This window comes from Macaca thibetana, chromosome X (genome assembly GCF_024542745.1).
Source record: "Macaca thibetana thibetana isolate TM-01 chromosome X, ASM2454274v1, whole genome shotgun sequence".
NCBI lineage: Eukaryota > Metazoa > Chordata > Mammalia > Primates > Cercopithecidae > Macaca > Macaca thibetana.
Window position 1 is genome coordinate 98233621 of NC_065598.1, and position 11240 is coordinate 98244860.

Here is an 11240-nt window from a genome sequence, read left to right on the forward strand (position 1 = left end):
ACTAAGCTGACTTTTAACCATAGTGTTCCTAAGAAAATCCTTTTAAATCTCTTATTACTTGACTTTAGCCTAGCCAAACAGCCAATACTTGTGGTTTTTGAACTTTACCAAAAGTAACCTCACAGGTGAAACCAATAAGCCTTAACTAAGGTTATGACTTATCCATGAGTGTACAAGGTATTTTCAAAGAGGTGGTAAGCAGTTTTTACAAGATTTAGAGTCTACAAAGGTAACTTTGACAAAGGAAAATTCAAGAAGGGAAGTCAGAAGTCATTCATGGAGGGGCAGAGAATACACTGATTTTTACCATTCCTACTACTGGTTTGCATAGAGAGAGAGAAGCCAGAAGTCTGACTGGCAAGAATTCCTACGCTTCTACCAGCATGCCTGGCTGCTGGCTTCTGGGTTCCCTTTCCCTGAGCAGCCCTAACAACCCTGCTTGCCGCACCCTGAGGACCAAGCCACAACACCAAGGAAAAATCATCTTTTTTCCATTTCATGGAATCTTTGAACTAGATAAAAGTCATTTTCTTTCTGTTAGAAAGTTAAGGTTTGTACTGCATGCTGCCATGTGTGTCCTGAGAAGGGGGAGTAGATAAAGAGGTTGTCTACATACTGTAGAAGTTATCCCCTCTCAAGAGATTTCTCAGTTAGAGAAATCTCTTGAGAGTTAGGACTTGTCTGAATAAGTGTGGGCTATTTTAGACATTACCGGGGATGGGTGGGAGAATGGCAATTGGTCCCTTAAGTAATATAAAGGGGTGTGAATCTTTTGTTTTGAGGGAGGGGATGCCATTTGCCCCACCTAACAGGCTTAGCCCTGTTCTCTTTATTCTGCTCTGGGTTGTAAAAGACTTAAGAGGCTAATCTGAGGACCTCCTGCACAGGGGTTCCAAGGCTGACTCTTGTAATTGCCTCCCAGTTTCTTTTTAAGCCAGGCAGTTTAAGGTTTGGGGAAATTAAAATTTTCCCAGTTTGGGGGAATGCATCCAAGGGGCAAGTCCTGTGGTATGGAGACACAATTTCCCATCTGCCATTTGCGAAGAGAGAACAGAGGAGGAAAAGGAGGAAAAGGGAAAAAGGTGTCCTCCCTTTCTTCCTATTATCCCAAATGGGGCATCCCCCATCATCCTGGGTTCTAGACTTAACCATTCTTTACATGTACCCATGGTCCCATCTCATCACAATTACCCACTTGAGAACAGAGAACAGAAGAGATACTGGAGTGAACAGTGAGCCCCTGTCCATCCCTGGAGTTCCAGAATTAACTGGTCCTTACTATGTACCTGCCTAGCCTTTCATCTTTGTTCCAATGGTAACCTGTTAGGCTAGGACCACCCTTCTTGGGTTCCAGACTTAACCATTCTTTACTGTGTATCCATGGTCCCATCTCATCACAATTACCCACTGGAGAACAGAGGAGATACTGGAGTGAACCGTTGGCCCCTGTCCATTCCTGGGGTCTGGAATTAACTGGTTCTTACTGTGTAACTCCCTAGTGTTTCATTTCTGTTCCAGTGGTAATCTGTCAGCCTGGGCCACCCTTCATCTCTGTCCTATGGGTCTCTTGTGTGAACCCTGAAAATTTGAGACAGGCCTCAGTTAATTTAGAAAGTTTATTTTGCCAAGGTTAAGGATACACGCCAGTGACACAGCCTCAGGAAGTCGTGAGGACATGTGCCCAAGGTGGTTGGGGCACAGCTTGGTTTTATACATTTTAGGGAGAGAGGAGATATCAATCAATATATGTAAGAAGTACATTGGTTCCATCCAGAATGGTGAGGACAACTGGAAGCAGGGAGGGGGCTTCCAGGTTACAGGTTAGGTGAGAGACAAATAGTTGCATTCTTTTGAGTTTCTGATAAGCTTTTCCAAAGGAGGCAATCAGAATAAGCCTCAATCAGAGTGAGCAGAGGGATGACTTTGAATAGAATGGGAGGCAGATTTACCCAGCCTGAATGTTCCCTTTAGTTTAGGATTTTGAGGGCACAAGATATTTTCCTTTCACACCTGCATCTGTGGCCTTTTGCCAGCCTATATCCTTGTCTCCATGGCCTTATAGTGACTCTCACTCAGAGGATTTTAGTAATAAAATAATTATCTTTTTTCTTAGAAACCTGTTTCTCTGTTAACTGCCGCAGTGGCTGGACTTCCCTCCTCCCTCCTTTAGAATATGACCTTGAAGGGCTTGATGCACATTGAGAAAGGCATGGAAGTAATTCGAGAAATGGAGGCTATAGGAGGATGTGGAAAGAAGCAAGAGGAATACTCATGGAAAGCCTTCATATGCTCACAAAAACAGGAGCCTTTGTATTCAAGAGGGTAATGTTTATTTGCCCTCTGAACATAAAGCAGTAACCTCTGAGGACTTGGGGCTTGCGGTATGAATTTCTCCTCCTCCCAAAGTGGTGGTGGCTTATAAAACAAGAGGGTGGGAACCTTAAAGGACCAGAGTGAAGCACTATGCAGGCAGACAAGCTGCTTTTAAAAGCCATCAGAAAACTTAGTGCTGGGGCGTAACAGGAACAAAATGCACATGATGAGTTGTAAGAAGCCGGCAGCACTGGAGTTCCAATTAGTGTCCTGGCCACATGCCAGCAGACAGGGAAAAGATGGAATGTCACCCGAGACAGTAAAAACAAATATAAACCTCAGGGGATATCCACAAGGGAGCCTGTGCCTTTGCTGCTGCACAAATGCAGAGAGCCATGGATGCAGGAATAACAGGGAGTGTGTGTTTTAGAAGTCATGTGGCATGCAAAGTGAAAGCAAAGAAGCAGGCTTTCACCCAAGGCAGAAGGTCTGGTGGGTGTGAAAAGCCATTTTAGAACATACACACAGAAAACAGGAGAATGGGTGGTACACATTTTTGGAAAAGAGCGAATTTTAGTTGGAAAGAAAAAGCAGAGGAAATCTCATACATTGCATGGTTTTTAGGCCTCAACCTCACCACTCTCATGAGCCTCCTATCTAGGAGGGCCTTTTAATGCTTGTGACCTACTTGATGTGGACCCTAAGGTCCTTCCCACCCCTGCAAGCCACCATTAGGGTGAGCTAATAAATCAGCCACGGAAAGCAGAGTCACTTATGGAGAGAGAGAGAGAGAAAGAGAGAGAGAGACAGAGAGACAGAGAGAGAGACAGAGATTGTGAGAATGTAAAGGAAGAGAACAAGAGTCTCTGCCTGGTAATCCAGGGAATTCTTCCGAATCTTAACCAAGACCAACAGGTGTTACTTCCATGAGTCTGCAAGAACCACAGTGTTACAGAGCTTGGGGCCCAAGTCCCTTAAAATACCTGGAAAGCCTTCTGCAGATTGTGAAGAGTACAATAAATACCTAACTTTTCAATGTCCAAAAACCAACCAACATCAACAAGCATCAAGAGCAGCCAGGGAAGCATAACCTCACCAAACAAACTAAATAAGGCACCAGGGACCAATCTTGGAAAAACAGAGATGTGTGACCTTTCAGACAGAGAAGTTGAAATAGCTGTTTTGAGGAAACTTAATGAAATTCAGTATACCACAGAGAAGGAATTCAAAATTCTATCAGATAAATTTAACAAAGACATTAAAATAATTTAAAAGAATCAGGCAGAAATTTTGGAGCTGCATACTGAAGAACGCTTTAATAGCAGAATTGATCACAAGAATTAGTGAGCCTGAAGACAGTCTATTTCAAAATACATAGTCACAAGTGACAGAAGAAAAAAAATACAAAACAATGAAGCATGCCTACAGGATCTAGAAAATTTGGAGCTGCATACTGAAGAATGCATTAATAGCAGAACTGATCACAAGAAAAAGAAAGAGAAGGAAGGAGAAAGGAAGGAAGGAAGGAAGGAAAGAAAGAGAGAAAAGGAAGGAAGGAAGGGAAGGGGAGGGGAGGGAAGGGAAGGGAAGAAAGAAACTGCACACGGGGGTTGGATGCCTCCAACCAAAGAAGGCAAGGCATAGATATCTCTTAACATCTGAGTCACATGGAAAGAAAGAAGGGAAGAAAAAAGGAAAGAAAGAAGGGAAGAAAAAAGGGAAGAAAGAAGGGAAGAGAAAGGACAAGGGACTACACACAGGGGTCAGATGCCTCCAACCAAAGAAGGCAAGGCATAGATATCTCTTAACATCTGAGTCACATGGCCAATATGTTACCGGTGGCAAATAACCGAGTCTCATGGTACCTAATATGTTAAGGGTGACAAGTGTCCGAGTTACCATTGGTGAATCTGTATGGGTCTGCAGCACCCTCAATTCTTGCCTCCTCAGAAGAAAGAATTTGACTGAGGGGCATAAGGCAGAAAAAGAGACCAAGGCAAGTTTCCGAGCAAGAGTGGAAGTTTATTTTAAAAGACTTTAGAACAGTAAAGAAAGGAAAGCATGCTTGAAAGAGACCCAAGCGGGCGACTTGAAGGACAAGTGCACTGTTTAATCTTAATCTTGATCCTAGGACTTTATAGGCTGGCCCCTTTCCCGTGATGCTTCCATTGGTGTGGGCTGCCCGCATGCGAGGTGCCCTCCTTACCCTTAGGAAGTGAGCATGCACAGTGTATTTAGAAAGTTGTATGCATGCCCATCTGAGGCTTTCTTTCCTTTTCCAGTGGAGTGCTCCCAGAAGGTCATACTCTGCTATTTTGTCTCTTAATGCATATGCCTGGGAAGTTGTTTCACCCTCGTGCCTGCATTCAGTTAACACTTTAGTGCAATAGGTGTGGGCCATTAGGAAATGGCCTCTCCATAGCACCAACTGCCAATTTTTCCATTTTAGAGAGGCAATGTGATAATTGCTAAATCATCTTCTGACAGTCCTAGTGGTGTGAGGGTAGAGCCCTCTTCTGCCCCAATCATGCCTGTCTAACTACCTGTAACATAGGCATATCATATCCAAACTGAAGAAAGACAAAGAGAAAATACTGAAAAAACAAACAAACAAACAAAACCCCGAAATCCCTTACCTATAGAGGAACAAGGATAAGAATTACAGTGCAGAAATCATGCAAGTAAAGAAGAGAGTGGGCTATAATATTTAAAATATTGAAAGAAATACTACCAACTTAGACCTCTGTGATCAGTAAAATTATCCTTAAACATGAAGGAGAAATAATTTCTCAGACAAACAGGAACTGAGGATATTCATCACCAGCAGACGTGCCCTGCAGGAGATGTTAAAAAGAAGTTCTTCAGGGAAAAGGTAAAATAATATAGGTCAGAAATTTATAGAAAGAAAGGCCATTGGAGAAGGAATAAATGAAGGCATGCTTGCTATTGCCCTCATCATTCTTGTCCATCTCAGTGTGCTAATGAAACCACCTTTGCAAAAATTATAGCTGATGAAATTATGACAGTGAAAGAGATCAGACCTAACCAACTCCATCTTGCTTCTAAACTTTAAGCTGTCCTTGTTCATTCCTGGGTTTAGGCCAAACTAACCTTGGGAAGGAATTTAGTTTATAGTTTAACTCTGAAACAAAATTGGTAATAGCCCTTTCCCAGTCGGGGTCGGGGTGTGGGATACCTTCCTGCCTGGGGACCAGTCTGCCTTCGTAGGCCTAACAAATTAGCTACAAGATTAAAAATTATGGTTTAGGGGCCATACAGCCTCCAGCTGCGAGTCTGAACCTCCCCAAATTGCTCCTGGGAATAACATCACTGTTGAAAAACCTAAGATCAGTACTTGAGATATTTTGCAGACCCTGCCTTCCTTGTTGGAAGCAAGTAAAACTCCAAAAAAATAAAGGAGTTGTACAGCAAACTAAACTTTAGTTCTCGATCAAATTTTGGGAGATCAGGGATTCTCTGGGCGGGGGGCGGGGGGGGGGCTTCCAGGCCTCTGCAAGTTGTCCTATTGGTTTGAGCCATAAAGATAGCTCAAGCTGGTACCAAACACCCATAGGAGATTCCTCAAGGTCAGGGGCACCTCCACTCAGAATCCCTTTGCGGTTACCAAAATATGTACCCCAAATATCTGAGACAGGTCTCAGTCAGTTGAGGAAGTTTATTTTGTCAAGGTTAGGGATGCTTCTGTGACACAGCCTCAGGAGGTCTTGACAACATGTGCCCATTGTGGTCGGGGCAATGAGACATCAATTAATATATGTAAGATGCACGTTGGTTCTGTCCAGAAAGGCAGGACACCTCCAAGAGGGGAGGGGGCTTCCAGGTCAAAGGTAGATAAGAGACAAATGGTTGCATTCTTTTGAGTTTCTGATTAGCCTCTCCAAAGGAGGCAATCAGATATGCATTTATATCAGTGAGCAGAGGGGTGACTTTGAGCTGTCTGTCTGTCCTTTGTCCACAAGGAATTTCCTTGTGGATAAATGGTGAGGGATGTATGTAGCTTTTTTTTTTTTTTTAATCTTAGTAACTATATTTTTTAGGAATAGAATGGGAGGCAGATTTGCCCTAAGCAGTTCCCAGCTTGACTTTTCCCTTTGACTCAGCGATTTTAGGATCCTGAGATGTATTTTTCTTTCACAATAGATATATACTTATAATGCACACTTTCCATAAACCATATGTATTATTGTACAACTTGCATTTTCACTTTGTATTTTGAGTTATTTCCATTTTGGTATATATAGAGCCATTTCTTTTTGATATCATAGTAGGGTAGAATAGTACTTTATAAAATAAATTTATCATACTTAGTTTAATGCTTTCACTATTGATGGTCATTTATGTAACCACGTGATGGGTTCTTCCTGCCAGCTGCACAAACAAAATTAATTCAAGGAGACCATGGCATTGCGATAAAGAAAGAGTTTAATTGATGCGGTGCTGGCCACACCGAATGGGAGATGGAGTCCTGTCTTAACTCAATCTCCTGAAGAATTTGGGGGCTAAGGTTTTCCAAAAGTAGTTTGGGGGCATAGGAGTGGGTAGGCAATGGGTGGTTGGTGCTGATTGGTTGGGGGTGCAATCATAGGGGTGTGGGAAATGGTCCTCCTATGTGCTGAGTCACTTCTGGATGGGGCCTCAGGAGCAGTTGGTGGGTCAAGGTGGAGCCAGACATGCAAGAAATCTGAAAAGATACCTCAAAAGGCCAATCTTAGGTTCTACAATAGTGATGTTATCTGCAGAAATAATTGGGGAAGTTGCGTATCTTGTAACCTCAGAATAATGGCTGTCAATCCTTTATGTCTACACCTTAGCAGGACTCAGGCTGCTCCATCCTCCTAGCCTGGTGGTTTCTTATTAGCTTTACAAAGACAGTTGGTTACTTTTTGGGGAATGGCTATTATCATTTAAACTGTAAAGTAAATGTCTCCCAAAGTTAGCTTATACACCCAGGAATAATTAAGGGCAACTTGAAGGCCAAAGGCAAGACAGGTGTTAGCCAGATCAGATCTCCTTCACTGCCCTAATTTTCTCATTGTTATAATTTCTTGTAAAGGTGGTTTCATTTACATTATTTACAATTAATTGCTATTAAAAGAAATTATGCATTTTAGTATTCTTGCATATATTTACTTAAAGCATTATACTGGAGAAAGAAAACTCACATCAGAATCTGCAGGCCTATGTCCTTCATATTTAAGATAATGTGTTAAAGTTTTAATGCTATTAAGCTTAAAGGACAAAGCTAATAAGAACACACAAATGTTAAGAATCATATCGTAAAGTGATTCATCAAAAAGTAGTGTGACATGCAATTGAAACTCCTGTTTCTCTTAGTATGACTAATATCTCCTAAGTCACATATATTGGTGTGTCAGATTGAGGCATCCACAAAAGGAATACAAATGACCAGGAAAAATGATCATATTTTTCTGCCTCTTTGTGCTCTATATTTTGAAATGTAGGTGTTGGTATTATTTCTAATATGTGTGTGCTTCAGGAGTTGCTTCACAATCTGTCTTCCTCTCTTGCTCCCTTCCAACACTGAAAAACCATACAAGAGCAGCTGTGGGTGGCATACTCTGGGCTAAGCCCTGGGGTTACAGGTAACAAAGATAAAGACACACTTACGAATTAGCATTGATCTGCAACCCACAGAAGGTACCATGGAATTATCATGACTCAGTAGCCCCTCACCTCCTTCAACCCTTGACTGACTATACCGTCTACAATGTGCTGAGAATACAGTGGTGAACAATACCAAAAGGGTACTTTCATTCAGGCAACTTCCAGTCTAACAAACTCCCCACCACTTGGGAGAGTAAAAAAAGGTATATGTTCAGAAGAAAAAGGCACATGCATGCATTAGGCAGGATGCAGGGCTGGGCCAAAAGGAGGAGTTGAGGAGCGCAGCTGGGATCTGGGATCTGCCTTGAGGAAGTGCGCGAATAGAGGACCCCTCTCCTGACTGAACAGTGGAGAGGCGCCAAGACCATCCCTACGTGGTGCCATCAAAGAGAGAGGACTCTTATGACCTCCTGCGGGTCCTGACAGGGAAAGGCCCTCTTTGGGGAGCAACTGCGGGGACGGCGCAATGCCAACGTGAGCCACCATTTGAAATGACAAAAACCGGTGTGGCAGAAAGAAATGAGTCTGTACAGACCAGTGGTTGGTTTCCTAGGGTCAGAGGTCTAGGTCTACCTTCTTTTAGAAGAGGGGCAGTGGTGAGGCCTTGATGGGAGCCCCCTGCCCCAGAATTCACTTAAGAGCAGGTGTACCTTCCTCCCCTGAGTGGCTCCACGAAGCTGGGAAATAAACGCACAAGAGGACCACCCTAGAGGCCCAGGCCTTTCTGGCCTGAAATTGCCTCTCCCCTCCCAGACTGCAGTGCTGACACCCCCTCTCCCATTAACATCCAGGAAGGAGGGTGAGAGGGCTGGGGAGAGGGAGGGGGCAGACACCCAGCAGTCCCTGGTTGGGGAGTTGGGGCAGGGGTGCAGACACACTAAGGGGAGGTTTGGTATCCATCCGCTGATCCCTCCAGCGCAGCTCTTCCCAACCTCCTGATCCGGTCCCCTGCCCGGGCCCCCAGCCGCCCGCCGGTCCCATATATTATAGCAACGTCAGAAATGTGGTGGTGGTCGCCACGTTAGGGTCCGCGGGGGCCTCCTGAGGCACCCTGGTGCCAACCCGCAGGCCCAGGCTGGGGCTCGTCGTGGCCCCGCCCACCTCGGGGTCGGAACTAAGGTGGGCCTGGGAGGGGGCGTCGAGCACTTTCGCGCCGTATCCCTCCGCTCCCCTTCCCGACACCCTCGCGGCGAGTGGTTCCTGCCGCATCCTGCGCAGCCCCTACCCAGTTTGGTGCAGAGGCGTGGGGGGCGGGACTCGTCTTTTCCATTCGGATCGCGGGGAAAGCGGTGAGAATCCAAGTGAGGAGCCGCCAGAGGAGAGCTGAGGAGAAGAGAGGGAGGTCGACGACCTGGGCCCTGGGCCGCTGAAGGCAAGTGGGGGTGCGTGAGGTTGGGGTGGTCCGCCGGGGTGGTCCGCCAGGGTGGACCGGCTGGCAGCCTGCCCCGCCGACCTTGACAGCCTGGCAAGGAGGAGACGATCCGGTCGGAGCCAGGCGCCGGAGAGAGGTGCGCAGTGCCCGAGACCCCTGGCGATGGGAGGCGGTGATCGGTGAGGGCCGGGCCAGGCCAGGCCAAGGGCTGAGGGGCTGGCTTGAGAGGCACCGTCAGCTCGTCTGGAGGAGAACCGCTCTGACAGCTTCCCAACCAGCTTTGCAGGCGCCGGCGCTCCGCCCTCGACGGTCTATGCCCGGAAGGGGCTGTGGGGGAGGCTCCTTCGGGAAAATGGCGGAGCGGGAGCCATTGTAGGGGGTGCCTGGGAAGGTTGGTGGGGGCCAGCGTCCCAGCTCTGTGCCCAGCCCGCGAGAGGTGGGCCGCATTCACTACTCCGGGCCCTGATTCCGGAAAGGGGCCTGTGGGACCCTTTTCCTGGGTGCTGTCCCTTCCCACAGGCTCCAGGTGGTTGTCAAAGTCTCCTGTCTGCGGGGTAGGTCTGGTGGGTTCTCCAAAACTGGAACTTTGAGTGGGTGGATTATGAAGACACTAAAATGAAATGTTTATCCGCCTTTTAATACCACACTGTTTTATTGCCTTACATATTTAGATCCCCACACGCAGTTTTGTGCAAACAAATAGACAGGGTGTGGACTTGGTCGAATTTCACAACAGTAGTCCATGTAAATAACAGGGTAGTATTTTTCCACCTTTCTTGTTCAGGATCTGTTTTCTCAACATGCTGATCCACTTTAAGTAATGTAATGATGCGTGAGAATAAGGGTTCCAAGTAGAGGGGAAATCTCTTTGAAGGGTCAATTTAGAACATTTGAAGTCAATCTGCTTCTTCAATTTCTGGTTCTGGAAACCAAAACTCCATCTCCAGCCATTCCTCACAGACCGTCTCATTTTGGTACAGAAATAGTCCCACAGAAGAATTCATGGCATTTCTGATGGTAGATATCTGAGGAGCTATGAGAGTTGGGAGACTTCATTTACTTAGTTTCTGATTCTCAAAAAGGAGGTGTTAGAATCCGAATTCTGGGAATCTGTCCATTAACCTGCTATTTTTCTACCATTGTTAACATAGTCTCTTGGGGTTATTTTTTTGCTAGTTGCTCGCCTTCTTTTTGTAGGATGTGACTCTTCTCTAGCTAGAGGACTCTTTGGTGGGAAGGATAGCATCTCCTGAGGACCCCTGCTGTATGAGCAGGCTGACATGGGTGGTGAATAAAGCAGGATCTAGGTATGCATGGGGAAGGGGAGGGACATGCACAGATGGTATTAAAATAACAGTCTCCATTATCTTCCCTGCCTGCCTCCTAAGTACGATTGCCTATGTTCCACTACCTATTTCTGCACCTCATATTTTTTTTTTCAGGAAAGGAGGTGTAACTTCTGTTGGGAAAATGACTGACTTCAAAGTTGGCAGGAGGTGTAATCAGGCTGCAGGTCTTGGGGTGATTAGGGAATCATTGAGGAGGAGCAGACAGGTGGGAGACATTTAACATAGCCTTGAATATTCAAAAGCATATGTTATAACCCTTGTTATGGGCATTAGATCATCTTAGTCTCTTCTGTTTTCTTTCCTCTGCCTTCCTTTCTATCCTTAGGTCTGTTCCTTTCTAGGTTCCTGTAGAGATCTGTATGTAGCTGTTCACTTGGAAGTTAATTAAGAAAGAGAACAAAAACTGTTCATTTGGATTCAAGGTAGGTTTATGTGTGAACACCCCTGTTGATTGGGGTTATGGAGAGGCTGTTGCCAAGTGGGTTAGACCAGATCATATCTTGGAGCCACTGTCTTCCAGCTTTCTGGTCACTTCTGACCTCACATTTGTGTACAAGTGA

The 11240-nt window shown here is 45.4% G+C and overlaps 2 protein-coding genes across 7 annotated transcripts in view; both read left to right on the forward strand.

The window, feature by feature from the left end:
- The window catches only part of GPRASP3 (G protein-coupled receptor associated sorting protein family member 3), an 88773-nt gene that overhangs the window by 72034 nt on the left and 5499 nt on the right, over nt 1-11240 (forward strand). For 2 of the 6 annotated variants that reach the window (XM_050775955.1, XM_050775950.1), the window contains one exon: nt 11006-11102. The gene's annotated coding sequence lies outside the window, so the exon portion shown is untranslated. Of the gene's footprint in view, nt 1-9690; nt 10639-10773; nt 10886-11005; nt 11103-11240 lie in introns of those variants that run through there. The other 4 variants (XM_050775952.1, XM_050775953.1, XM_050775951.1 and 1 more) reach the window with 4 other exon arrangements.
- LOC126946025 (ras-related protein Rab-40A-like) overlaps nt 1-11240 on the forward strand; it is a 203883-nt gene that overhangs the window by 16646 nt on the left and 175997 nt on the right. The gene's annotated exons all lie outside the window — the stretch shown is intronic.